Here is a 27,726-nt window from a genome sequence, read left to right as displayed (position 1 = left end):
TTATTGGTACTGTGTTGGTGTATAGCTATTGCTTGCCATGTCATGTTGTGGTTTGGGAGGGTTTGGGTGACATACCAGTGATAGTCATGGCCTGTTTTGCAGGTCTGTGTGTTTCACACCTTGCATGTGTGCCTTTTGGTCACACAGGATTGCTTATGTTTAAGTAGCTAGGGATGCACACAATGTGGCACTTCCATGGCAACATTCTCAGGGTGGTAAGGTTGTGACAGTTGACTGTCTCTTTGTCATCATTGATTGTCACCTGGTAAGTGCCAGGCCTGTGTGCGCTCCGCAGGGGTGGGAGTTGTTAAGACGGATTTCTGAACTCTGTCCTGGTGGCGCAGAAGTTCAGAAGGCCAACCTAATTACTTGGAACAGGGTAACCTCTGGACGAGCCAGACCAATCAAGGTAGCGATCGCGGCGGTCAAGACTAGGTCTCAAGAGGGGTGAGGGTGACTGAAAGTCCGCAATGAGCACACAAAGCAAGAACACTTACAAACTACTCCAAACAGTTGTTATATTCAAAATATATACACATTTATTTCAAGGCCTTTAAAACAATGACCGTAGCGAGAAAATCGCAATATAACGATAGTAAACCAACACATACCATATCAACACAATATATATACAAATACAACAAGTCTCAAGCGTTATATGCACGAAATGTGTAGTCCACCTAAAAGGGAGGGAAAACAGGCAGTGCGCAATAATGCTTAGACCCAGTTCGCCTTCAGAGGCACCTAACTAGATGGAAGTCCGAGCCCTGCAAAGAGTGGAGCCTTGTGCTCAAAAGTACCTGCACGCGCTGGTGCCAATGGGCAAAAGGAGAAGCTCTTCGAGGGAAATCAGGCAGTTCAGTTTAGTGCACAAAAGAAGAAGAACAAGTTCCGCGACTCAAGCGCAGCCTCCACAGTGGGCAGAAGCAGAGCGCGAGTACGGAAAAGGGTGCTGTTTGACACAGCGGGGAAAAGCAATGGGCTCCTGCAGGAGGGCGACCAGATCCTAGCTATGCTACTCACCGTCCCCGATGCAAGCAGACCCAGGCTTCTCCGCGTCAGTTTCAGCAGCTGGCAGGTTCAGAAGAGCAGGGAACGCCTCGTCGTCGTGTTGAGTAAAAAGACGTCCCAATCGAAGAAACCCGCACAGTTTGTTACCACAGCAGGGCAACGGAGCGGCCGTGTGTATCTGAGCCAAATGTACACTACTCACTTCAGACCTGGGAACGCCAAGTGTACGAAGCGTGTGAGAGTGACAAGGACTCGAAATACTACACAACCTGGTGGCGGTTACAGAGCAAGACTCCCGTGTAAGCTGGTCAGTCAGCTGGATGGCCCAGAGACGCTTCCGAAGGCTTACTGGCAGGAGATGGTGAAGATGCCGAGAATAGCTGTTCCCGCTATTCCAAGGGTCGAAGTACCAGTACAGGCCTTCTGGTTCGATCAAAGGTGAAGAGGGTTTCACAAGGCGACAGCAGGGCAGAGGAGAAGTCCTTCAGCGGGTCACCAGCGATTCCTCGGTCCAACCTCTTGGTTGCAGGATACTTGGCTCCTGTATTCCTTCGTTCGTGAGAACTCAGGAGATCGACATGGTAGTGGTGTTTCCAGCCCCCTCTTATCCACGGTTCCCTTCGCGCCAAAACGGAGGGGACCCAATGGGAGATCCGCTCATCAACACTCACACCATTCGTGGACCAATCACGGACCACGGTGGTCCCAGGCATTCACACCACCCTAGACTCTCTGGCACCCAGGATGTGTATTGGGACCAGACATCCCAGCCCACATCCTGGAGGCACACACAAGACATGTAGAAGCCCGCGAAAGCATCCGTGTTTCGTGGGAAAGTACATGCCCAAATAAGGAAGGCCCCGGGTCGGCTCGACCTGGGGAAGGTGAAGGGAGCAAGACGGTCAGCGGACAGGACAAAGGAGCCTCGTGGTCTGGCCATTTTGGGAGCCAGGCCACCATTTTGGGTTAAGGGCGAGAAACGCGCTTAGAACACCAAAAGGAGCTCAAAACACAAGAAACGATCGCTGCCACCATTCCCGTCCCTGAATCACTTGCACCGATCAGATACAATCCTAAACGAGTATCTAGGGCCTGTAGAAGGCTAGAGACCCAAGAGAGCTGTAACTTAGCTTACAGGGCCCTCTTGTGTCATGTGGCACGAAAGCCGCAACATGATAAAAGAAACTACGGGAAACAGCGTTCCCCGGTACTGACTGTCTTAAGGGCATGTCAGTTTCCCCGTAAGAAAGGAGCGAAAGCCCAGAGGAGTGTGGCAGAAGGCTGAACTTCTCTGGCAAAGTCGAGAACAAGGTGAAAAACAACAGCAAAAAGTTTAGGGGTTGCCACATGGAAGGAAAATTACCTACAATTACGAAATCTTTCCTAACAGGAGTTTAGGTGAAAAATGTGGCCACAGGCTGGGTCCGGGCTTCCTCGCCACGTGCCTTGTCCCCTCCCATGGGCAGCGCCTGTGCCTGTGGTTGGGGGTGTGGGGGCACCACCATGTCCACCGGTACGCCCTGCTGTGTTGCAACATTGTGCAGGACACATGCTGCCACAATGATCCTGCACACTACTGGGGGTGCATAGAGTAGCTGCCCACCAGAGCAGTCAAGGGAGCGGAAGCGTGACTTGAGCACTCCGAATGTGCGCTCCACTATGGCCCTGGTTGCAATATGGGCAGCGTTGTATCTTACCTGCGGTGGTGTGGTGGGGTTCCGGATTGGCGTCATCATGTGGTTGCTCAGAGGGTAGGCACTGTCCCCTGGAGAGGTGATGATGGTTGTGATTATTGGGGTTTGTGTATTTGTGTGTGTGTGTGACATGCATGCATGTGCACAGGCATTTGTACTCACCTAGGAGCCATGTGTCGCCATGCTGTCCAGCTTCCAGGGCCTGGCTCAGGGCGGACATTCTGTATATGAAACTGTCATGGGTGGAGCCAGGGTAGTTTGCATAGACAGAGGTGATGATTCCCTTTGCATCGCATACCACCTGCACGTTGATGGAATGCCAGTGCTTGCGGTTTCGGTAGATGTGCTCAGTGGCCCTAGGTGGACGTAGGGCCACATGTGTGCAATCTATAGCACCAAGTACTTTGGGGAAGTGTGCCACCCTGTAAAAGTCCTGGACAATGGCCTGCCTTTCTGCGGGTGTTCTGGGCATATATATGTGCCTGCGGACTGAGGGGCGTGCTGTCATGATTACCAAGACCTGGTGTAGGCAGCGTGACTGCGTGGCCTGTGAGACCCCCCCCACTATGGCAGTAGTCCGCTGAAATGACCCAGTGGCCATAAATTGCAGGACATTGAGCACCTTCTCCAATGGGCTCAATGCTTGGGAGCAGAGAGTGGGGGATGTAAGGTAATCTTCCCACTCCCTGTCCAGGTCTAGGATGATACGAGGTGGAAACCTATACCGGCCGTAGACCTGTTCGTCAGGCATCCCAAAAAGGCTTGTCCGGAGTGAAAAAATACGTGCCCTGGCTATTCTCTTCCTCCTGCGGTGTCCCACGATCAGTGCTGCGACAAATGTGGCATTCATTGTAGCTGTATGTACGTGTTTGTTGTTTGCACGCACTTTTATACTGTGCGCAGGGACACTTCTGCCTGCCTTCCTGTGGTGGACGCATTGACGCCTATGCGCGTCTTTTGCCGTGCACAGGTTTCCTGTATTCAACTCCATGAATACGAGTTGTTCGCGTGCGTGTGGGCATTCTGTGTAGTTCCCTGCAGTACTTTCGCCTTCTTTTTCACGCGTTATTCCCCATTCCGCGAGTTACGCCCACTGTTCCGCCCACTTTTGTTGTGTGCGCCGTGCGTAGTGCACGCCGTTTGATGACATGTGCGCCCGCGTGCGCCACGCACGGATTTGGCGCACAACCAGTGGTATAAACGCGCAGCGCCTTCCTTGAAACGCACGCGTGCGCGTGTGCTTGCTTTCTCACACTTGCCCCACCTTGCGTCTGCTTGCGCTGAGATTTTCGGCGCACGTTTGTTCCATGAATCGGCCCCTTAATCCCTTCAAGTTTGGGATGTTTGCAATGGGATCTGGCTAGCAATAATTTTGCAATGCTAGAGTCTGGATTCTGCAAAGAATCTGGATCTTTCAAAGAATTCTGGAGTCAGCTTCAAATTGAAGAGTTCTGGAATAAAGTGCTGCACGGTCATCTGGATGGGTTCTGGAAGCAGTGTGCTCTGGAAGCAGTGTGCTCTGGAAGCAGTCCCCTTTGTGTAGTGAACCTTCTATATTTATACATTACAAATGCAAACCCCCAGTTTATGGTATGGGCAGAACTTCAAAACACACCCCCATATCTGTGAGTGGCAACTGGTGTTTGCTTTGTCCTGGTTGGCAGTCTTAACAGAGCTGTCATTTTATGACAGGATTTAGGAACTCCCTCCTGGATTTTTACCCAAAACATACTTTCACACAAATGTACATTTCTACCATTATGTACCCTCATAACATTGTACACATTGTACACATATTTTTATACTTTTTTATACTCGATTACCTACATTTACATCCACTTCCCATCTTTGTGAGAACTGTATTGGTCATTCTATGGATTTTTATCAATTCTACCCATAACACTTTGGATTACTCATTTCTAATCTGATACATCTCTGGGCGCAGATCAGGGGATCATGTACACACAATTCCAAGCTTGCAACATTAATAGTTTTGCCACAATCAGTGTTTTAGTGTATGTCATTCTCATGCTTCTATATACTTAAAGCATGCCAACGTTCTCAAGTTTTGATTTCAGGAAGTTCATGTAAAAAAAAGTCAGATTCGCAAAGATAGGCAATCAAATTGGCTTATAGTGCAAATACTTTCCTTGACATAGGCCCTCATTACGACCCTGGCGGAGTGGGTTTACGCCAGCGGTATTCGCGGCGGACCCGTCCGCCCTACTACGAGTTCCCGTAGCGCCATGGAGCGTTTTCCGCCTGGTTTTTCCGGGCGGAGAAATCCATGGCGCTACGGGACCTTGTTGTTAATTACGCCACCGTATTTTACGGTGGCGTAATTAACGCCTTCCCCACTCCCATTATACCCTATGGGGCAAAAATGGGAATGGGGAAGGGTAAAATGGGGAATGGGGATTTACCGCCCCGCCAAGGTCGGAATGGGGCGGTAAATCCGCCAACCCCCATGGCGGTATCGGCAGCTTTCCGCCGTGCTCCATGGTGCATATTGCACCACGATTTCCGCCAGGGTCGTAATGAGGGCCATAGTGTTTGCACCTGACATGATAGACATACATTCAGGACAGTTTTTAAATTCTCTTCCAACAGACTCGGCAACGGGAATCCCTGCACCCTTCACAATTTCACCATCTGTAAAAGTACATTCGTTTTTCATCAAATTATTAGCAACTTTTAAAGGATGCCTCTGTAACAGCATTTTCTTTGCAGTGTTTAGTTTACCTGCTTTTTAGGTTCTCAGACTGCTTCTTTTGTGGAAATAATTTTTATAATGGGAGTATATTATTGCAAAATGCCTCTAAACATTACTCTTCTTTTCCCCACTCTGACTTTGGCACCGTAAACTAAAGAGGCACGTTTTCTTTTTACACTGGAAGAAAAAAAAATGGGTTCCCACTCTGGATGGAAATGGTTAATCGTTTGCCTATAGTTGGATGGTGCATCTGTATCTGCATCCAGGATTTCAATAAGGGTAGTTTTTTTTAGGGCTACATGTGCAAAAACAATATGAGGAGTATTTCAATCAATGGGCCTCATTACGACCCTGGCGCTAAGGGGTTAACGGCGCTGTAAAAGGCTGCGGCGCCGTTAACCCCTTAGCGCCTAATTGGAGGCACTACCTTCTGGGGGCCAGACACACCATTACTCTCATCACAGACCACCGAAACCTGCAATATCTCAAAACAGCCAAGGCCCAGTCCTCGCGCCAATTACGGTGGGCCCTTTTCTTCGCCGAATATGATTATGTAATCACATTTCGACCATGAGTCAGAAACAGAAAGGCGGATGCCTCATCTCGCATGGGCATAGATGAAATAGTATATACAACTCCAGATCCAGTACCTATTATACCTGAAAACACAAGCAGAACTATGAAAAGCAATCCAATGGACAATGAATCCTGATGCCTACCTCGCATGACAAACTCAAGGAGAACAATATACCATCAAGGACCATCTACCCTTTTTTAGGGATCGCCTATATTTACCCAAGAAGGAATTACAACAGCATATTATTTCAAACTATCATGATTCACTGATCGAAAGGCATCCTGGGATCGCCAAAACCCTAGCTAAGGTGAAAGAGAACTTTTGGTGGCCTACCTGGCTTAAGGACATCATTCAGTATATTCAGTCCTGCAGTGTCTGCGCACAAAATAAATCACAGAACAAAAACCATCTGGTCTCCTACAACCATTGGACATTCCTCCAGTTCCATGGCACACTCTTTCCCTTGACTTCATCACTGATCTACCTCCAAGCCAAGGGTTCAACACCATCCTTGTAGTTGTGGACTTATTCTCGAAGATGGCCCATTGTATTCCTCTCAAAGGCCTCTCAGATGCAGCCACTTTAGCATAAGTGTTCCTGGAAGGCGTGGTTAAACTTCATTGTTTTCCCTTCGGTTCTGGTCTCCGATCGAGGCAGCCAGTTTCTTTCCAACTTCTGGAAAAAATGTTGTGCAATGGCGCAGATCGACGTTCGGCTATCTAGCAGTCACCATCCCCAAACGGATGGCCAAACCGAGTTAACCAATCAGACACTCGAGCAATATTTGCGGTGGATGATGCACCACGAACAAAGGAATTGGAAAGACATACTATGGATAGTCGAATATGCATATAAAAATTCTTTGCATTCAAGCACAGGACAAATTCCCTTCTATACCCTTTATGGCAGACATCCACGTACCTCTGAACTAGACCTCCCAGCCAGCTTGGAAATGCCAGCGGTAACGACCCTACACACAACCATTACTCAGGCTTTCAAAAGGGCAAAGGAACACCTTATTCATGCCAAAGAAAAACAAAAGAGATTCGCCGACCAACACCGTAAAAAAGCCCCTGATTATCAAGTAGGAGACAAAGTTAGGTTAGCCGCTAAATTCGTACCCATCAAGGGAACCCGGACCTTTCATCCCAGATTCTTAGGACCCTATACCATTAAGGCAATTATCAACCCAGCAGCCGTGAAACTGGTTTTACCACCTAATCTACACATCCACCTGGTATTCCATGTGTCCTTCCTGAAACCAATGCAACCCGGCACACGGATTGGGACACCACCTAAACCCATACTTGTTGACAGAGAACCAGAATTCAAAGTCAAAGATATCTTGGACTCTAAATACTCTAGGACCAAGTGATATTATCTCGTCAATTGGAAAGGATTTGGACCACAAGATAGATCCTGGGAGCCCAGTGAGAATATCCACGCACCAAGTCTAATCAGGAGATTCCATCGGAACTTCCCAACCAAACCTGGCCCAGACAGAAGGAACACCATGGGAGGGGCCTTAGGGGGGAGTGCTGTCACGACCCTCGCCCAAAACCCCCTCTGGCAAACCCATTGGCCAGGTGAGTCAGGACTCTGGCCTCTAGAGCCTGGCATCCTATTCAAAAGTCCTCATGGGGCCAGTCCTGGCGCCTATGGTGTCAGGCTCATACACCATAAAAAAACAATGTGCTTGGGAACTACTTTATTGTATTGTCAGCCAACATGGAGGCATCCACATAGCTTGGTACCTAAGTACCAAGCTACGCAGTCTAGTGTTTTGGGTGTGGTAGCCTAGGGACTACTTTACCTGGACTATTTTGTTGGGGCTATTTAAACCACACCCGAGCAAGACAACACGTTTTGCGTTACTTTGCAGCTTGCAACGTGATGCTCACCGTGTCCAGCTATTCCCTCGAACCTCAGAGAAGCAGAACCTGCAAGGAGACAAAAGGAACATCATTAGCAGCAGCATCTTACCGGCAGTCTTCATCTTTAAACACTCACAGCTACTGAGAACAGCTTCCTCGAATCTGCAGGCCTACCGGACAGAACGACCTGAAAGAGGAAGATAGAGGCAACATTAAAGAAAGCAGTAGAGACATTTACAAATTACAAACTGCTCAAAAGGCTTACCTGGCTGGTCGCCTCTCAGCTGGCACCACTCCGGACATTCCACTCGCGCTGAAGAACACTGCGACCTACAAGGAAGGAAAACACATGTTAGCAAAGGCAAGACTTTGCAGCGCTGCACATAGCACTTACTTACCGCATCATAGCGCTCTTAATGCGCCATCATTTACCAGCGGGGCTCAACCAAGCCAGTTTGTCGCGCTGAAGCTCCGCATACCTAAAGGAGAAAAAAAGAGACATTTTAAACAAAGAGAGGCACGCAGGATAGCAACAAAACTAAAGAACAGCAATAAGACCTACCTGAACAATCTCAAACGGGCCGGCTTCAGTGAAGTAACTGGACCGCACTCACCCATGAAAGACAACGTGCCCCTGCAAAGAAGGCAGGACAGAGAGCATGCCTAATTCTACCACAAGGTGAGCAGAGGGCACCAGAGGGACTGAAATCATACGGGGGTGGAAGGAGGATACTTACCCCAGTCGGTCAGTCTTGAACACAGTCCTCCTGTATTTTCAGGCAGAACCTTCCCCGCAGACCACATCAGGGCAAAGCTGAGAAGCATACGAGCAAGTAACCCGGCTGGGTGGCGTCCCTGTGGATACCAGGTGAGCGTAACAGCCCTTTGACATAAACGTTTTTTTTTTCATTTCCCATATAAAATATAAGCACAGTTTTTTAAGGATTTAAACATTTTAAAAGAATTAGCCCTTCACCAACAGAGGAGATTTTTGCTATTTTAATCAGGAAATAGAAACACTTTTAAACTGGGTTTGGCAGCTTATTTTCTGATGTAGCTGTCAATCAGTGAGGCCTGGATTCCTCTGACTGCCTGGAGAATCCATGATTTCAGCACTCTCTCCTTTCAATAATTCACTGGGGAAAATGACTGAAATTAGCGCCAAAACAGCACTTTGAAGGTTTCCATTGATTAGGAAACTGTATTTGAGAGCATTTTCGGATTTTAGCCCTTCTGTGGCCTTGTTTCAAGTGACAGTGACAGATGACAGATGACAGCAGTGATCCCTGTTTTTACACCGACTTTGCCTGTGTGTGTGTCAGGGTGTGCAGCTCTTTGGTGGTTTTATGCACCATGTGCAGTTTTTCAGATTTGGTGCGCACAGGGTTATTTCCTCAATGTTTGACAGTTTTCTTTCCCCATTGGCAAAGGGGTGCAGTGTGGCTCAGTGGTGTGAATACAAATATTCCACAGGGACAACTGTTTACAGTAGGCAAACTCCCTTTCAGAGAGACGAAGTATGTGATTTGAGGGAAACAGAATTCTGTTCTCAGTTCTCACCGCAAACTTCAAGGGAGACCTCCACTTTGATCAAGAGCTACAGAGAGCTCAGTTAACCAGAGAGACACTTTGATCTACAACAGACAGGAAGTTGGGTGGGTCTTAGGAGTACATGTTGTCACCCATTATCTTTCCTGTTGCAAAGCACTATGGTCCTGACCTCATGCATAACAGAAGATTGTTGGTGGGGACCCCGAATTGGTACCTTAAGGTAGGCTTAGCCTCCACCAATCACTGGGGCCCATTTGGCTTTAAAAGGTACATTCTGCCTTACATCTTCCGCCAGTGAAGGAAGGACAGTATTTCCAAGAGTGAAGCAAGATCCCTCCGGTAAACATCTCCCGAGAACAGAGGGAGAAACCAGACTCAGAGGACCTATCCAGCAGCTCCAGAACCAGTACCCAGCCAGGACACATCATGCCCTGCTAGATTCTGACCGCAAGCTTCCGAGGTGGGAAGTGTCAGAGACTGTCTGAACAAAGGACAAAGCTGTTGTCTGCAAGCCCTCTCCTCAGCTTTGGGCCGTCCGCTTTAAAGGACGACCAAAGCCCTGCAAAGAAGCTAGGAGGAAAGCCACAACAAGCATCAACCATTGTCCATCTTTTAAGGACTTTTTCGAGGCAGTCGAGCCCTCGAATCATGACCGGCTGCACCACTGACTGTTGTCACTTTGCTGTCACTAAAGCCATTCGAGACTCATTGACCAGCGTTCAAGATCCACCAACCATCACAGAGACAGCGATTCTTGACGAAGAGCCGCTGTGTAGGCCTGCAGCTATCCGTCCAGCCTTGCTTGCCGAACAGACTGCCATCTGATACCTGCAGCTGTCTCCTGTCTTGAACTCTGTCGCAGGAGCTGCAAAGCATCCTGAAACCGACTCAACGCTGTCGAGCATCAAGAACATCTCTAGCACCAGGTACATTGTGGTTCTGTCAAACGGGTCACATTTGCTACCCCTTGCTCTCTTGCTCTGTTGGTCCTTAAACCAAATAACTTTGAACAATTAAGACTGATTGCTTTACCGACTAACCTCCTGTCAGTATCCTGAGTGCATCCCTTTCCATCGTGAAACTGTCTGTCCTCTGTGTTCCTTTACAGAGTGAGTTGTATTTTGTAGTGTGCTAGAACTGTCTGTTATAGTAATAACAAAGTAAACATTTTTATACAACCTTGACTGGACAGTCCTTTTTATAATTTGGTAAAAATCTTATTTTCGCAGTGTTGCAACTAACTGACAATCCACAACCTCTCTGAGATAAGCCTGCCATTCCATCTATATTACCAAAATTGGACTAGGAGGTTTATAATATACTTGTGTTTCCAATCTGCTCGGATACTTCTGGTATGCTAGAGGTGTGGGGCTGATTGATGGTTTAGATACAGATATTCATACCTGGACCACTGGTGCCCCGGAAGTTGATTTGTCACGTTGGTGGCAACTGGTCGGATCAGTTGGAGCCTTGCACACAGCTAAGTTATCCAACAATAAAAGTACTGTTGCAGGCAACATTTAGTCACTGCTAAGTATTAGTAATAGTCATGGAGCTTGACATGCAGACTGTAAAGGCATGACCAAGGATGCCCTGCGCGTCTTATGTCAAGAGAGCAGACTTCCCTTCAGAACTAAGGTTAATAAACCTGAGTTGCTGATCAGCCTCTAAGCTTGGATAGAAGAGAGGGGGTATGGGGAGAAGACCACATAGGATGGGCTAGGTCTGTGTACCCGAACGGACGATAACTTCCAGAGGGGGAAATTACGAGGATGACGCATGAGCAGTGTTTCTTGCCAATCATCCCGCCAGAGGCAGGTGTGGTTTCTCAACACTCGAGAGTGTCAGTGAGGACAGAGGCTAGTAAGGCATCCCGCAGGTCCCCGGCCTCAGCACAGTCTCTAAGTGGCCCAGAAATTGTTCCGGCTGTTAACGAGGTAGCGACTAGAAAGCTTCTGCTAGTGGAGAAGAGACCAGCGCTAGAGGAACAGAAACAGTGGGACAAGGTCACCATAGAGCTGTGCAAGCTGGCGCCTGAGGAGCAGAAAGAGGCCACAGGTCCGCCTCCAATGAGAACAGCTGTAGTGGCTCAAACCAGAGTTCCCGGTATAAGCCACAACAGCACATCCCCAAAGATTTAGCACAGGCTTATGAAGTGGGGGAGGATATTTTCTACTGGTTTGAAGTGCATGAGCTGGCATTCCAGCTGCAGGATGTGGATGGGGTACTGTGGGGGTGCAGCCCTGATGAGTCATTTACTGACACCAGGGACTGATGTAATTCTTCAGTTAACTCCTGAAGAAAGGCCTGTTTATGAGAGCATAAAGGTAGCCCTCCTCAGGAAGTTTTGTAAAACCACAGAACAGTATCAAGAGCTTCAGAGAGCTCGGAAAAAAAAGTGGGCAGACATTTGAAGCATTCAAACAATGTACACTTTAATTGTGTGTGAGCATGTTTTGAAACATTGTGAGGTTGACCTACCCCAAAATCTTGTGGACAAGACTATCACAGACCCTAGGGAGCTTGCAAAGGCTGCCGACAGGTTTGTGAGTACTCACGTCTAGAAAAAGGCTCAGGTGAGCATGCCCAAACTGTAAGAGAAATCAGCGGACAAAAAAGTAAACAAGGATGGGAAGGACAAAGGTCCAACCCAATCCTATTCGAAGTCAGGTCCCCAAAAGAACAAAGGGAAATCACAACACTCTAGTTCAGCCGTGCACACCAAAAAGAATAGTGCGGGCACCCCAAACATTGGGACACCTGCATTCTCACCACCCAAAGTTGTTTTATGTGTAAGGAGCTGGGCCATAGAAAAGGGGATCCTGAGCGCCCTACTTTGGTAGCAGGAGACTCAGTGACTTCAGAGTTGCCTGGTGCAGCACAGGAACCTAAGGTAGAGGAAAGGGCGGGTACAGATCTGAAGGGCCTGCCCAAGCTGGATGAGTTTGCATAAGCTGGGAGCTCAGGTCAGACTGACTTCTTCACAGCCAAAAAAGAGTGTCCCATTCTGGTGGGTCTGCAGAAGCAGGCGGAGGAGCAGACTAAGGGGCGAGTCCCCTGGATTGTTCAAAGTGTTCTGGGAGGATGGACTCCTGTACAGTGATCCAAAAGATTTTGAGGGTGATGGCACGAGAAGGTTGGTGATTCCCCAGTGCCACAGAAAGTTCCTTTTGGATTTGGCTCATCAAATTCCTTTAGCGGGTCACTTGGGAGTGACTAAGACATGATACCGGTTTTCTGCACACTTTTACTGGCTGCAGTTTGGCGTAAAGGTTAAGGAATTTGTCCGGTCCTGCCTGACTTGTCAAGCTTCTGGCAAATCAGGTGGTGCCACAAAGGTCTTCTTAATTTCACTATCTGTGGTTGGGCAGCCTTTCGAGAGAATACGCATGGATATTGTGGGTACTTTGGATCCTCAAACTAGCACAGGGAACAGATACATCTTGGCGGTGGTAGACCACGCCACAAGGTACCCTGAGGCAGTTCCTTTGAAGAGCTTAAAAGCTCCTGTGGTTGCGAAGGCTCTTATTGGGATATTCTCCTGTAATGTATTCCCCATGGAAGTCGTTTCTGGTCATGGCATTATTGACAGACGGAGACATTGAAGAGGAGACCGATCCCCTCCCAGACCTCTTGCACACTGAAGCCACAGATGGGTCAGTTGAAGGTGTGAACCTTGCAACAGACCGGTCAGAACAGCAACTGACAGACTGTTGCTGTTTACTGGGACAGTTTGCCGGTCTGTTTTCTCTGACTTCAGATCGTGCAGATTTGTGCACCCATGATGTGGACACTGGAGTGAAGAGTAGGATTCACCGGATGTCCGATAAGGTCAGGGGCACCATTAAGCAGGACATTCCCAAGATGTTTGCCCTTGGAGTGATAGAGCCATCCCGCAGCCCTTGGGATAGCCCAGTGGTACTGGTCCATAAAAAGACCAGTGGTGGGAAGTCTGAAATTCACTTTTATGTGGACTACTGGGGGCTCAATTTTGGCACGAAGAAAGATGTTCAACCCATTACTCAGACGGATGAGCCATTTGACAAGCCCGGCGCTGCGAAGTACATGAGTAACTTTGACCTCACAGCAGGGTATTGGCAGGTTGGCTTGACAGATGAAACCAGAGAGAGGTCAGAATTCTCAACCCCGGAAGGACATTATCAGTTCACTGTGATGCCCTTCGAACTGAAGAATGCCCCTGCCACGTTTCAGAGGGTGGTTAACCAGGTTTTGTCTGGTCTGGAAAACTTCACTGTCGCCTATTTTGATGACATTGATGTGTTCAGCCACACCTGGGATTGTCATTTATCGAAGCTGAAACAAGTGCTTAAGGTGCTGCAGAAGGCAGGTCTGGATATCAAGGCCACAAAGTTCCAGATAGCACAGGGTAGTGTGACTTACCTAGGCCACCTGGTCGGTTGAGGTAAGAAACAATCTCTCAAAGTGAAGGTACAGGCTGTGAAGGAGTGGGACATCCGCACCGCACAGACGCACGTGAGAGCATTTCTGGGTCTCACTGGTTACTACCGGTTGTTCATCAGAGGGTGTGAGACCATTGCCATTTCCCTGAATGATGTAACTTCCAAGCCGATGCCGGAGAAGGTCATTTGGACCCCCACCTGTCAAACCTCCTTTCAGGATTTAAAGGATGGATTGTGCAAGGCCCCAGTTCTGAAAGTGCCAGACTATGGCCAGGAATTCATTATCCAGACAGATGCCTGTGATTTTGGGATTGGAGCAGTGTAGCGCAGCTGAACTCTGAAGGAGTAACACAACCTGTTGCTTGCATTTGCAGGCGGTTGACAAAAAGGCAAAGGAATGGGTTGTCATAGAAAAAGAGGCATATGCGGTCATGTGGGCCATAAAGTAGCTGAAACCCTACATCTTTGGGTCTCACTCTACGATCCAGATGGACCACAGGCCTCTGCGATGGATAATGACCATGCAAAGGGAGAACCCTAAGATTTTGCATTGGGCCATATCCCTACAGGGATTAGATATGGACATCCAGCATAAGCCAGGTTCCCAGCATGGAAATGCAGATGGCCTCAGCCAGTACTTTCACTTTGATAACGAACCAGAACTTCATTAGGGTGGTAGTTCACATGCTGAGGCTGGGGGGCAGTTAACTCTCCACAGTATGCACAGCCACCATACAGAAATTAGACAATAGAACAGGGTGGTTCCATGGAGACTTTGATATTTAATTAGGCTCGCCATGGAAGGAGGAAGGTGTTGCCTTTCTTCTCTGGATGTTTTCATGCACCCCTCGCTGTCACCTGTCAAATAGATATGACAGGGAGGACTGCAACTGTAGGCTGCGTCCGCAAGAGTACACTGGACTATGTGTTTGTTTTGCGGCGAGCATTAGAAAATGTGAACAGATTATCCCCACACATTTTTTCGGAGGTTGATATCCCATCATTCACTTTCCTAAAAAAATCATCCAAAAAAATGCCCAGGCGAGTGCACACTCCCCCTGCGGATGGCCGAATCCCTCACATAATGTATATTGAATTCCAGCAATACAGCATGCTGTATTTTTTTATATCTGCATCCATTGCCACCAACCTGACAGTTTTTTTGTAGTTCGGCGGATTACTCAGAAATACTTGTACAATTAAATTAATTACTACATGTGGTATGTCACTTTGGAAATTCCAGGCAAAGCATTACTGATGTTGCATTATTGCAATACCATCCATTTCAAGCTGAAAAAAAAGCAAAAACAACTATAGACACACATGATTCTTTCTTGTTAGTGTTCTTTCACAGAGTATAGTTTTATCCAAACAGAAACAGATCACTTGCCTTGGACAAACAAATTCACACAAATCTCAAACCACCCACAAAGTGAGTGATTTGAGGCCATTTAAACTTTCAGACATGTTTCAGTGATTCAGTCAAAAAAGATTGCAGGGGCCATGTCATTGATGGAAGGCTACCGCTCCCCACTAGGTCATCATATTACCACAGACCTACCTGGATATTTCAGGTTGCTGAAGGGAATTAGGACATGCTATAAATTGTTGTTTGCCACTTGTAGCACCAATACAAACATTTTAAAAAAGGTTTTATATTTTTAGCAAGGGTGGGCTCGCACAAGCAATAAGATGTTTAATTTCCATTTCTCTCAATACCACCCATGTTATCAGTAGGCCCCCGCACTTGAGGAGAACCATCTCCGGTTCCGGAAGCACCTCAAAACCTTCCTCTTTGCTTCTGCTTTCTCTCCCCCTCTCCCCTGCTAAATCACTGAAACTGCACTGAATCAGCAACTGGGCCACTCACCAATCTCGGTCCTTGGCCCAGCCACTCTCCTCTGCACTGCCTTCCTTGCAACCCCTGCACTGCGGGACTGTCTCTGTATCCCTACAGCCCCCCTTCCCAGCACTTGTCTGCACTTATCTTGCACTTGCCACCAGCTAGCCCTTATTATTTATCTTGTTCATTACTAACCCTGTACTGCACTTTCCCCTCTCCCTTCCACCTTGCACTTTTCCTGTCCCACCTACCCATGCACTTGCACAATCTGAATGACGCCTGGCCTAGTAGGATCGTTGTCTGTCTCCCCTTGTTCCCCCCTCCCTGCCTCGTCGCGCCTTGAAACACTTGTGTATAGGCGCGTTACAAATGCCATATCATATCATATCACTGAGATAGCTGCACAGTTCTGAGCTCTTCCACCAAAACATTTGGCTGCAGTCCAATGTCGGTCAGCTTTTAATGTGCAGGATCTTTGCCTCTGAAGCGTTAACAGCAAGAATGAGGAGAAGACCATGCTACTTACATTGGGCCAACGATGATAGGGATAAAGGCCTCTGGTAGCAATGGTTTCTGCGGTCCGATGTCAGGAACCTGATAGGTCAGATGTCAGGACCCTGATAGGACAAGTGATTTTATTTTTTATATGGCATATTGGGTGGATGCTGTGGACAGGATGGCAATGTTGCCACTGGTGGATTTGGTGTCTTCTTGATAAATGGTCACCAGCACACCTTTTAGGCCTATAGTCTGTTACAATTGTATTTTATTTTATGTTATACTTTAATGTGTTATAGTCGAAGACTTTACAAATTAAGAAGAGAAGAAACAAACAAAAGCAAAATACAGAATTATATACTATGCATGCATATACTTAAAATGGAATTACAAACACGATTTCAAACAAAATATTCAGGATTGCCCACTGTTTACAAATTGTATACATCCTAAAGTCCATTTAAGAGGAAACATGCATATTTAAAATAATATTAGAAATATCTGACTGTTCCAGACATCCAATAATTCCAAAGTTCCAAATATCCACCATATCCCAAGATATCCAAAACAGGAGTCTGAAATCAGACGAACAGATATCACAGATCAAAAGAACAAGGAAGATAAAACAGCAATAGGACACCGACACAATCAGTTACTATGGCTGATAAAAAGGAAACTACCGGCCCATCCACGATCATCTTCTGTGTTTCCCCTGTCAACTTAAGGTGTAGGAAAACCTTCATGAGACAACCCTTCGAACCATGCTTAAGCCTGCACCCTGATGTGATCCTCCCATTCAAATTGCTTTGAAGCAGCAGACTATGGAATGAATTAGTTTACGAAATCCAATAAAAAGTGAGAGTGTAATATATTCAGCTAGATAACAGAGAGAGTGGCAAGGACTCATGGAATGCTGCCCGTCCCAACCCCTACAAGTGGCCTTCACGGGCAGACAACTGTGTGGTTATGTAGGACCCTTCCCTTTGTTGAGCACTTTGCAAAATGAATGACTTGTATGTGTTCACTGTAAAATGAACATATTTTGTTTTTTTCTTTACTGAAGACTGCAAGTGGGCAGGGAGCCGGGGGTGGCCATGCTCAGCGCTCAATGAAGCTGTGAGTACATTCAGATGTGTGATTCTGATCCCAGCATTGCTGCCACACATCAAGTTCGGAAAGGAAAGGTTCGGGAATGTCTCTGGCCTTTCGGTGCCTTCCCTTGCTGCTGAGCACTACCCTTCCTGTGTCAATGCCTTGCTGCAGTGTCCTGCAGGATTTTGGGGCTGAGCTGGGATCTTTGTGAGGCTTGCACTGACAGTTGTGTCTCCTAGAACATGTGAATCTTTTTAAGATCCCTTGCCTTAGGGACTTACCTCTAAAAGTAGATGCAGTCAAGACATGTCTTAATTAGTTACCATGGCTTCATACACTCCTGCAAGAACCACAGATCCTCTTATGTATGTAATTTGTAGGTGGGTGCACATTTGTGCCCTGCTCTTGTCTATCGAGTATAGTGTATTTTCATTTTTTTTTTTTAATGGAACACAAACATGAGGATCCATGACCGAATACATTAGTGGTGACTCTCCCAGCTGGAGTATATCCAATATTCATAATACCACATTGTGATACGGTGTTTCATGTCAGATTTTGGCATATTAGATGCTAATGTTACCAAATCTAATGGTACTCATTTGATCTATGTTGGAAGGAGGAAGCGCTGAGTCAGCCCTGGTTGCTTTCAAACACTTGAATTGAAGGCTGGTCTCATGTCAGAGGCGGGTGCTTTAACATGCTGAGCTACTCTAACCAATATAGCTGGTTGGAGGCCACCCGCCCTTGTGGTGCCCTATTCATCAGATTATTTTGATTGTGCATTAATATGCTTAATATGCTTTGTGTGCCAACTGGCAGGCAGCACAATGTAGTGATGTTTTGAAGGTTCGGAATTATATTTGGCTAATGGTGCATTAAAGTCATCTATGCCCAAAAATGAGGCCTGACTCGAATGAGTGTCATTTAAAATGAGGTTGCACAGGAACGAAAAGGACACAGGAGATTGTAGAATGAGGATCCACACTCAGTGTTGTAATGAGTGTGACAGCAGGATGCCGACACACCTGGGAATGTGAACGTGGAGAGCTAATTCACTCCCCTCAAAATAAAAAATGTGCTCCATCCCCATTGTGCCTCAAAGCCCCGCCCCCCCCCACCCCGCCATTGAATGAGAGCTATACCTGGTCCTTCTACTTCTTGTAGATTTGGGGCTGAAGGTGACAGGAAGGCAGCTTTTGAAAATGCCCAAAGATGTTGATATGTTCAGTGCTATTTTAGTCTGGCACACACACTGGTAAAGGAATGGCACCCAGTTTGATCACCCTCATTTAAAACAAATCGTAATTTACATGCAGGTGACCACCAACTTAGCATGCACATGCTGTAATGTCAATGCATTTGTCTATAAAGAGAAAGAAAAGACGAGGTGCACAACCTATGGTAATAAGGCAAACTCATAAGCGTTCCTTTGTCGCCCCCCACTACGCAGAGGTGATAATCGCCAATTTTAACAATAATTTATCAAATCATCAGAATTACTTCAGGTGCTGGAAGGTGAGGTCTCAAGGCCACTAGAGACCCCCAATCACAAAATAACACACCACAAACCCGTTATTGCCAACAGGGATTCCTTCCTGCACTCCTTCGGGACAACAGCCCATTAGAATAAGTATATGTTAATTCAATAATATTTCAAACAGTCTGACGATGACCTCTATTTCTTAAAATTAATTTCAAAAGTCGTTAAATCCAAAGAAAAACTTTGAATGCAATCAATGTTAAATGTACACCCACGATTATCTCCAGGATGTCGTTTTTTTTACATCTTACATAAAATCATATGTGCTTTAATGGGTATCCAGTTAAAATGTCGAAAAGATTATTTCGAATGCCATTTCTTCGAAAAAAATAATTAAAAAAAAAAATGGAATGTGTTTTTTTTATTTGTATGTTTTCTTTTGATTTAGCTAGTAAAAATAAAGTGTAAATATATTTAAAAAACGGGGGTTGGGGGTAACCCCCCCCATTAAAAAAAAAATCGAAATCATTTTTTTCAGCATTTTTTTTCTCGAAAAAATGGCATTCGAAAAAATGGCATTTGACATATTCACTATAAACCGCTTTAATGACAGCTTGGAGATGATAAAGAAGCATCCCCTGTCTCTATTGTACAAAATATCATTTGTCAGTTTTACAAATTTACAAAAAATCAAACGATGAACAAAATGTTGACCATCTTATGCACCTAAGGTGTCATGTATTCAACACATATAGCAAAACATATATCCAAAACAGTTTTCAAAACTTAAGGAATCAGTCTAACAGCAGACCTATCTACGTGTCTTCCTGTTGCTACTATACAAGCTCCAAACGTTGTCTTTCAATGACCAACTTAATGCTGACGCGTTTCGGAATTCATTTCCTTCTTCAGAGCATATGGAGCTAGAATTTCTGTTCCTTTTCTCTTTGAGATTGTGCTGTGCCTGTAAATATAAAAGGTACTATATCAGATTTCCAAAGTATATCCAACTATTTAATACAATGTTGCACTTTCTGGAGTTCATATTACTGACCTGTGTGACGTTTTCTATAGTGTACTGTGCTGTGTCTGCAAATTCTACAAAAATAGAGAGGGTGGGGGGGGAATGAGAATTTATTATAGACTCGTTAATTGTGTGTCCAAAGACAACTAAACTTCCTATCCCTATAGAAATACCGTATAATGACACCTGAAGACTTAGAATAAACAGTAGTCACCCGCCTTGTGAGTTGCCCCGTGTAGGCGGATGTGGTGTGGCATCAGTGATTCAGTACAACAATGCTTGAAGTGTTGGAAGGTAAGAAATGTACAGCATTGACCTAAAAGAACAGGCCTATGGTGCTTAAACTGTGTTGCCCGCATTACAAGATATATAAACTTGTATGAAGTCATCAATTCCATAGAGCAAAGTGCCCGCAAAGTGTCAAGCGTTCTAATGATACACGGGCAGGAGTGTCTTAGCACTTCCCCACTACATCCGTGCTTGCTGTCCTCCATTGCATATAATCTGTGTTTCACAGTGTCTATCGCCCGATTCCGAGGTCCCCTAATGGGACCCGTAAGGTACATTTGCTCGGACCAAACGTACCTTACGGGTCCCGTTAGGGGACCAGGGCGCAAATAACAGGCTTGCCATTCGCGAGCCCGTTATTTGCGCCCTCCCCATTCCCCAGGGGGCTCAAATGGGAATGGGGAATGGTTTGTTCAATGGGGATTTACCGGTCCCTCCAGGGTCGGACTGGACCGGTAAATCCCCATTGAACGACGCCGGAGGCGGTACCGGTATGGGAAGCAGCAATGGAGCTAATTGCTCCATGGCTACCACCATTCTCGGAATGAGGGCCATTGACTTTATTCTTTCATTTTTCCACTGCATCTCGTTGAAATGTAAACACTACCTGCAAATGCGCTTTGCAAGCAGCCTTTGCAATGGATTCCTATGTGATCCACCTTGTCTTGAGGTGTAAAACTGGGGTTGGGGGTCCCATAAGAATACATTCATTGTACTCCCCAATGAAAAAATCTCAGGAAGGCGTGTGATGAAGGCCACCCACGAGATGGTCTAGGTGAGCACTCTGGAGCACTTCTCTCTGCTCAGTGCCCCTTCGCCATCTTGACAGTGCTGTAGAATAAGGCAGCTCGGTAATTGGAGGCATCAAACACTTTTAAGCCTTCACTTACTTCAACTCCTCATTCACAATAGGGCTGCATATATCAAGACCCTTCAGGATTGGCGAGAAGAACGCGATGTTAATGTTGGGGTACTCATCTCAAATATGCAGCCACTCGCATCAGTACATAAAACACATTGGGGCTCTCTTTCAGAGTCTCTGCTAATCACATGCGCGGCACTATCAATGCTTGCACTCACATGGTGATGGTCCAATGCATGCAATTTGTAGCACTGTCAAAGCGGAATCTAACCGTGAAGAGCAAAGCAAAGCGAAATCGCCTTTCATCTTCACTTTACTCTTCACTTTGTGAGAAATAAAACACTGCCTGCAAATTACGCTTTGCAGGCAGTTTTTAATAATGGATTCCTGTGGAATCTGGCTGGTCTTTAGCAGGTGCTAGATCAAGGTGTATTCCATAAGAATCCTTTGGTTTATGCTGACATGAAGATCTCATGCAGGCGGAAAACCGGGTGCTCGTCCAAGGCGAGGGGAGCAAAGTGGAGATGCAAACTACGTTTCAGTGCCTTGCTTAAATGAGCTGCAGGACCTTGGGATTCAGCGGAGCCCTTTGCAGGGTTTGCACTGTGTGTGTGCGCGTGGCAAGTGAGAACCCCCCAAATTGAGTGGTGTGAGAATCGGCTGGACAGCTTATGCAGATGAGCTCATCCTCACGATCTAACGATATACAGTCTTTATAACAAAACGTTTATATATAATGAATATATAATGAAAATTATGTAACAAAAACATAAAGAAAATGTATGTGGGGGTAGGGTAAGGGGTTACATCTTGTGGGGAACGGTTGTGGTGGGATTTTAGGGGCAGCAAAACAAAGAAAAAAAAAGGTGTTCTATTTTGTCCTTAAACAATTTTCATTATATGTGTATTCGTTATAAAGTTATTCGTTATAAAGATATGTAACTGGATCTAACCCTCTATAGATTTGCAACGCGCTCTAGTTGGGGTTTCGAGATTTTTTAGATTAAAATAGCTTAGCCTGATTGTCAATGCAGCAAAAACAAGAATGATGTAATTGAAAAACAAAAAGGGAGGGGATATCTATGCTTGGACACTAGGAAATAGTAGAACTGGGGTTGTAGACCATTTTGTATACTGTGGAATTATTTTTGCCTATCAGAACAGGATGCAATTGGTGAAAGAGAAAGCAAGGAGCAAAGCCCTGGCGGTAATCTCACAAATGAAGGTGCTGAGATTTAAGATGTATGCCTAGTCGATGGTTCCCCTGATACAATTGTAATTAATCAATTTCCGTCACATCATTATTGGATGAGGTGCTTGAATTTTCAACTAAACTGCCTACGTACCCTTGAGGTAATTGGCCCAAGGATAGGTCTATCTAGGGAGAAGAGAATCTGCGCGTTATGTCAAACGAAATGCCCGGAATCCCCACATCACCTGCTTCTTGAATATCCTTCTCTTACAGAGCATGGAATATTCTGTTGGGGACATGTGTGGATTCTATGGAGGCAGTGATTACTGCTGGTCTGTGGGAGAGATTAATGAATGGGACACAGGTGTCTTTGATTATTGCACTCATAGCTTTCTTAAATGTGATCTTTGAGAAATTAGAACTTTAGGGGTACTCTATTTAGAATGGTTTAAGGTTTTCGAGGAATTTTAAGTAGATTGAATGTTATGTCGACTCAATCGAAGATTGGTTCTTAACACTGTGATTAGGGTACTATTAGTTAATTGTTTTAGTATTCGTCTCTGAACTGGGAAGTTTCAATCATTTAGTTCTGTTTTTGTCTGATTTTTCTTTTTTCTTTTGTATTTTATGCATTGTGAAAGGTTGGCTTATGTAAATAGTTTGTATCTTATCTATTGTGCATGGTTTGCTTCAAACCAATGACACAAATAACAAAAATACATTTAAAAAACATTTGAAACTTTGTGAGGCACCTGGGTGATGAGATGTGGTAGCTGAGGTAATGTAAATCACTTTATGAAATGATGGTATTACTACAAACTCCCTTCACTAGCCACATTCGTAACTCATGAGGATCTATCAAAGACCTGAATTTGAAGAGTCCAATAAAATAACCCCATCATCACAAAGTGCTGCAACACCAGTGCTTTATTGTGCGACGCTTGTGATCAGGCATTTATCAAATAAAGAATCAAAAACCCTAGAGAGGATTCCATGACCCATAGAATCAGAAACTTGCAGTTTTAGTTTTTCATTTAAAAAAAAAAAAAGTATTTGTATTCATATACAGGATCACACAAGAACATACAATAGATAAGATGGGGTGAGTTTGAGGGACATGTTGACCAGGTTGAGGGGGGAGTACATGGAACAGTCACCCGGGGCAATACATGGGCGGACTTACATAGATTATGGACATTCAACATTCGAAATGTTTAAGTGCAGATGAAGCACTAAAATGGAGAGAGAGAAAGTGAGGGACAGAAGTAGGTTAGAGGGAAGGGAAACATGTAAACTAGAAGGCAGGTGAGACATAGTTTAAGAGGGTAACACAGAGGCGAGGAAGTAGGCTTTAAGTTTGGTTTTGAACAATTTGGGGTGGACTGTTTTCCTCTGATGTCTGGGGGAAGAGAATTCCATACACAAGTGTAGCAAGAATAGAGAAAGAGTGGAAGTGAGAGGAAGCACAGGGAGGGCGAGGTGCCACAAGAGTAGTGAAGGAGGCACAGTAGAGATTACAAGAAGGCGTGTAGAGTTGGATAGAGGAGGATAGATACAGTGGTACCTTACCATGTATAGATTTGTGAACCAGAAGAAGACATTTAAATCTGGCCTTGTTTTGCATCATCGGCCATCCAAGTTCATAGAGAGTCCTGGTAGTGAGGTTAATTATCTTGCCGAGAGGATTGACAACATAGTTGGAGAGAACAAAGAAGATGCTGACACAGTAGTCAAGTCTAGCTAAGGCAAGATTGGTTAGGAAATGCTTGGGCATGTTGAAAGGATGGAGGTGCCTTGTTTTTCTTATATTTCAAGGTTGAGGCGAGCTGTCATTGCAGTTTTGGAGATGAAAGTAGAGAAGGTGTGAGAATGGTTATAGATGACACTGCATTTTCTAGCTGAAAAAGAGTAGGGTAGTGATTCAATTAGGTGGAAGGGGAGGCCCATGTCACTGCCATGCAAATGTCCGCCATGGGAACACCCATGGACAGTGTCAAAGAAGCTACCATTGCCTTATTGGATCAACCCTGAAAAATCAGAGAGAAAGGTCTGTCTGCTTCTTCATATGATTTCTCAAATTACATCTTAATCCACCTACTCAGAGATGATGCACTTCTAAACTTCTGGGACCCCCGAATGTAACAAACAGATTGTCAAATTGTTTAAAACCACCAGTACTATCTGGGCCACTCTCCTGACATCTCATGGAGCTGAATGACTTTCCAGGTCAGGCCCTTATAGGAATCGCAAAGCTGAACATAGGTTTGGCAAAAATCAAGGGCCTGGCGTAATGGTGAGTCCTTCAGTAAAGATATGTAAATAAGGATCCCTATACCAAACAGTTCTCAGGATATATGAATAAACACAATGGCAACAAGAGGCACAGTCATGTAAGTTAACCTCTCAAGCTCAATCACTGTTTTTTCTGGCTTGGCTTTTCTGGCTTGGTCCTTTTTACCACCATTGGACCTAATCTGCTGGGGCTGTATTTTCAACCTTCCAATTTACCTCTTTTGAGGTAGACTGCACCAGGATGTAGCCTGGCGTCTTTTACCATCACAAGCGAATTTGTGACTGCTACCCCTGCTGTTTGCACCTTGACTTTGTACTAGGACCCTGTAACAGTCACTCTTTCTCCAATCATTTCCATGTTTCTCTTCTTGTTGTCTATCGCCCCCTGGCCTACTGACTCACTGGCATAACAGGGGCCCCCGCAACCCCTGCGGTGCGGGGGGGCCCCACGACCACATGTTCTGGAAGGGGGCCCCACTTGGAGTAAAAAAAAAGAAAATGTTTTGCAAATGTTTTTTTTTTACATTTTCTTTTTTAATTCATTCTGCATTTCTAAAGAAATTATTTCTGTAACAGAAATAATTTCTTTATGAAGGCCGAGTGAATACAAAAAGTCTGGTGGCTACCCCCACCCCATGACATGAAGACCCTAGGCCGGAGGCTTCCATGTCATGGGGTGGGGAAGACCTATGACTTCAAAAATAAATAGTTTATTTTTGAAGTCACTCTGCCTTCATGAAGAAATTATTTCCGTTATGGTTCAGTCCTTAACTGAAATAATTTCTTTATGAAGTCAGAGTGACTTCAAAAAGAAACAATGGGCCTCATTACGAGCATGCCAGAGCCATGCCTGAATGGCAGGCACGGCTACCGCCATGCTCGCTACAGGCACTGCCTCCCGCGATTGGTCAATAACCGGCACATTACAAGATGAATGGATCGGTAATTGTCCATTCGCGGGTGGCGGTATTGCCGGGCTCCCGATCACCAGTCTGCCCAATAGGGCAGAATGGGGGTGGGGAGCATGGTTGCGCCGGCACCGTTGATAACGGTAAGACCTGGCGGGCTGTCAGGAACCTGCGAGCAGAACACGTAATGCGGCGGGACGGTAGGAACGTTGCCGGTGCCTTACCGGCACCGTTCATACCGTCACCGCCAGGGTCCTAATGAGGCCCAATGTATTTTTGAAGTATTACGGCTCCCCTCAACCCATGACGTGTGCATGTGTGAGTGTATGGCGAAAGAGGGCACACAAATGTATTGGTGGCTGGGTATGCGTGTGTGCGTGTACGGTGAAAGGATGCACACTTAAATATATGGGTGGCTGCCTGGGTGTGCCTGTATGGTGAAAGTGTCCACACTTAAATGTATAGCCACACCCTGTGTGAGGGTATGGTGAAAGGGTGCACACTTAAATGTATAGGTGACTGCGTGTGTGAGTGTATGGAGAAAGGGTGCATACAAATTCATGGGTGGCTAGGTGTGCATGTACGGTGAAAGGATGCACACTTAAATGTATGGGTGGCTGCCTGGGTGTGGCTGTATGGTGAAAGGGTGCACACTTAAATGTATGGGTAGGTGCCTGGGTGTGTGCCTGTGTGGTGAAAGGTTCCACTCTTAAATGTACGGGTGGCTGCCTGGGTGTGTCTGTATGGTGAAAGGGTGCACACTTAAATGTATGGGTGGCTGCCTGGGTGTAAGAGTGCACTCTTAAATATATGGATGGCTGGGTGTGCGTGTTTGTTTGTTTTATTATTTGTAATGCGCGAACATACCCTAAGGTAACAGGGCGCAGCAGTTACATGTATATGCGAAGCTTAGTTACAACAACAACAATATATACATACACACAGTAATAGTAATAGCACGATTATATACATATATACAGATAAACACATGTAGGAACAGAATGTACATATGGCAGGAATATGAAAGGACTTGACACCAGGATTTGTTTGAAGGCCTACGTTTTCAACCATAAGACAACCTTAGATCGGAAGTTTTGATAGGGCAAGTGTGTGTGTATATATGGTGAATGGTGTGTGTGGTTTTGTTCAGGGGCGCAACAAAACCTACATTTCAGGGGGGCTAACTTTTCAAATGTTGGGAGAGATGCTACCTTCACATGTGGTGGGGAGGAGCAAACTTATTTGTGTGGCGCATCTAACTTCTTTACGCATTTTAATGAGACTTTTCTAGTGCAGCTTCAATGTTACAAGCAGTTAACTCTCTCCTATAGGTCTGAAAGCTCCCACTTATGGGCTGCTGTGAGAATGACTGGTCTCCTGTTTCTGCTCTACCCTTCCAATCACTCCCCTGGCATGCAAGTACTAAACCCACATCCCAATTTCAATTGCTTAAAAAATTTGCCATTTGAATGCAGGTACTAACAGTGAAATGATGTACATTAGTAATTGCTGGGCCGGGCCCTTATTAACGGCAAAACCCAGGTGCCATTTAATATCTGTGTCCTTTTCTGTCCGGCAACTGCTCTGAAGGTCAGCCAAGTCAAGTCAACATAGCCCACAATTTTGTGCTGAAGCCCAGTCAGCTCAATGGTGTTGCACCACTAGTTGTGTTTAATGCCTTGATTAATTATTGGTAATCTTCTTTACACCTAGCCCTATTCTTCCTCATCCCAGTACTTGTATATGAGGCAGTACTTGTGTATGAGGCACTATGCCTCATACACAAGTACTTGGATAAGTTAGAGGTACATGAAGGTAATGCCTGACTTCACCTGTAATCTTCATTACTCCTAGTCCCACTCTTCCTCCAGCACTTACCAGTGAGGCAAGGAGCCTCATACGTAAGCACTGGGACAAGGAAGAGGGACGTGGAGGTAATTCTGGGCTAATTAGCTGATTTTGGAGGTTGGGGTAGGGGATGGGAGGGAGAAGGGATGTGTGGGGGTTGGGAGTGTGCAATAAATCATAATGATCGTCCATGTCCATGCTAAGGAGGCATGATATGTGGTATTAGTGGCTAGAGAGGCATTTTGGTGCAGCCAGTCTTGTCATTCCTCAGTTTGTTATGACTTTTTTTTAACTGGGCATTTCTGATAAAGCAGTCCTGCTAAGTGTAATTACCTGGCTAGATTGGCATTTGGGTTCTGCCAGTTTAGCCGTTTCTTACTGCGGAACTGTATATTTTTCTGGGCATCTGTGATAAAATGATATGTTATGATATTTATAACGCACCTGTACACAAGTGTTTTTAGGCACGACAAGACAAGAGAAGGAAAACTGAGGGAGGACAAGACAAATGATCTTACTAAGCCTTGTGTCATTCAGATCGTGCAAGTGCGAGAA

This window comes from Ambystoma mexicanum, chromosome 8 (assembly GCF_040938575.1).
Source record: "Ambystoma mexicanum isolate Mex_15411 chromosome 8, UKY_AmexF1_1, whole genome shotgun sequence".
NCBI lineage: Eukaryota > Metazoa > Chordata > Amphibia > Caudata > Ambystomatidae > Ambystoma > Ambystoma mexicanum.
This window is presented reverse-complemented; position numbering follows the sequence as displayed.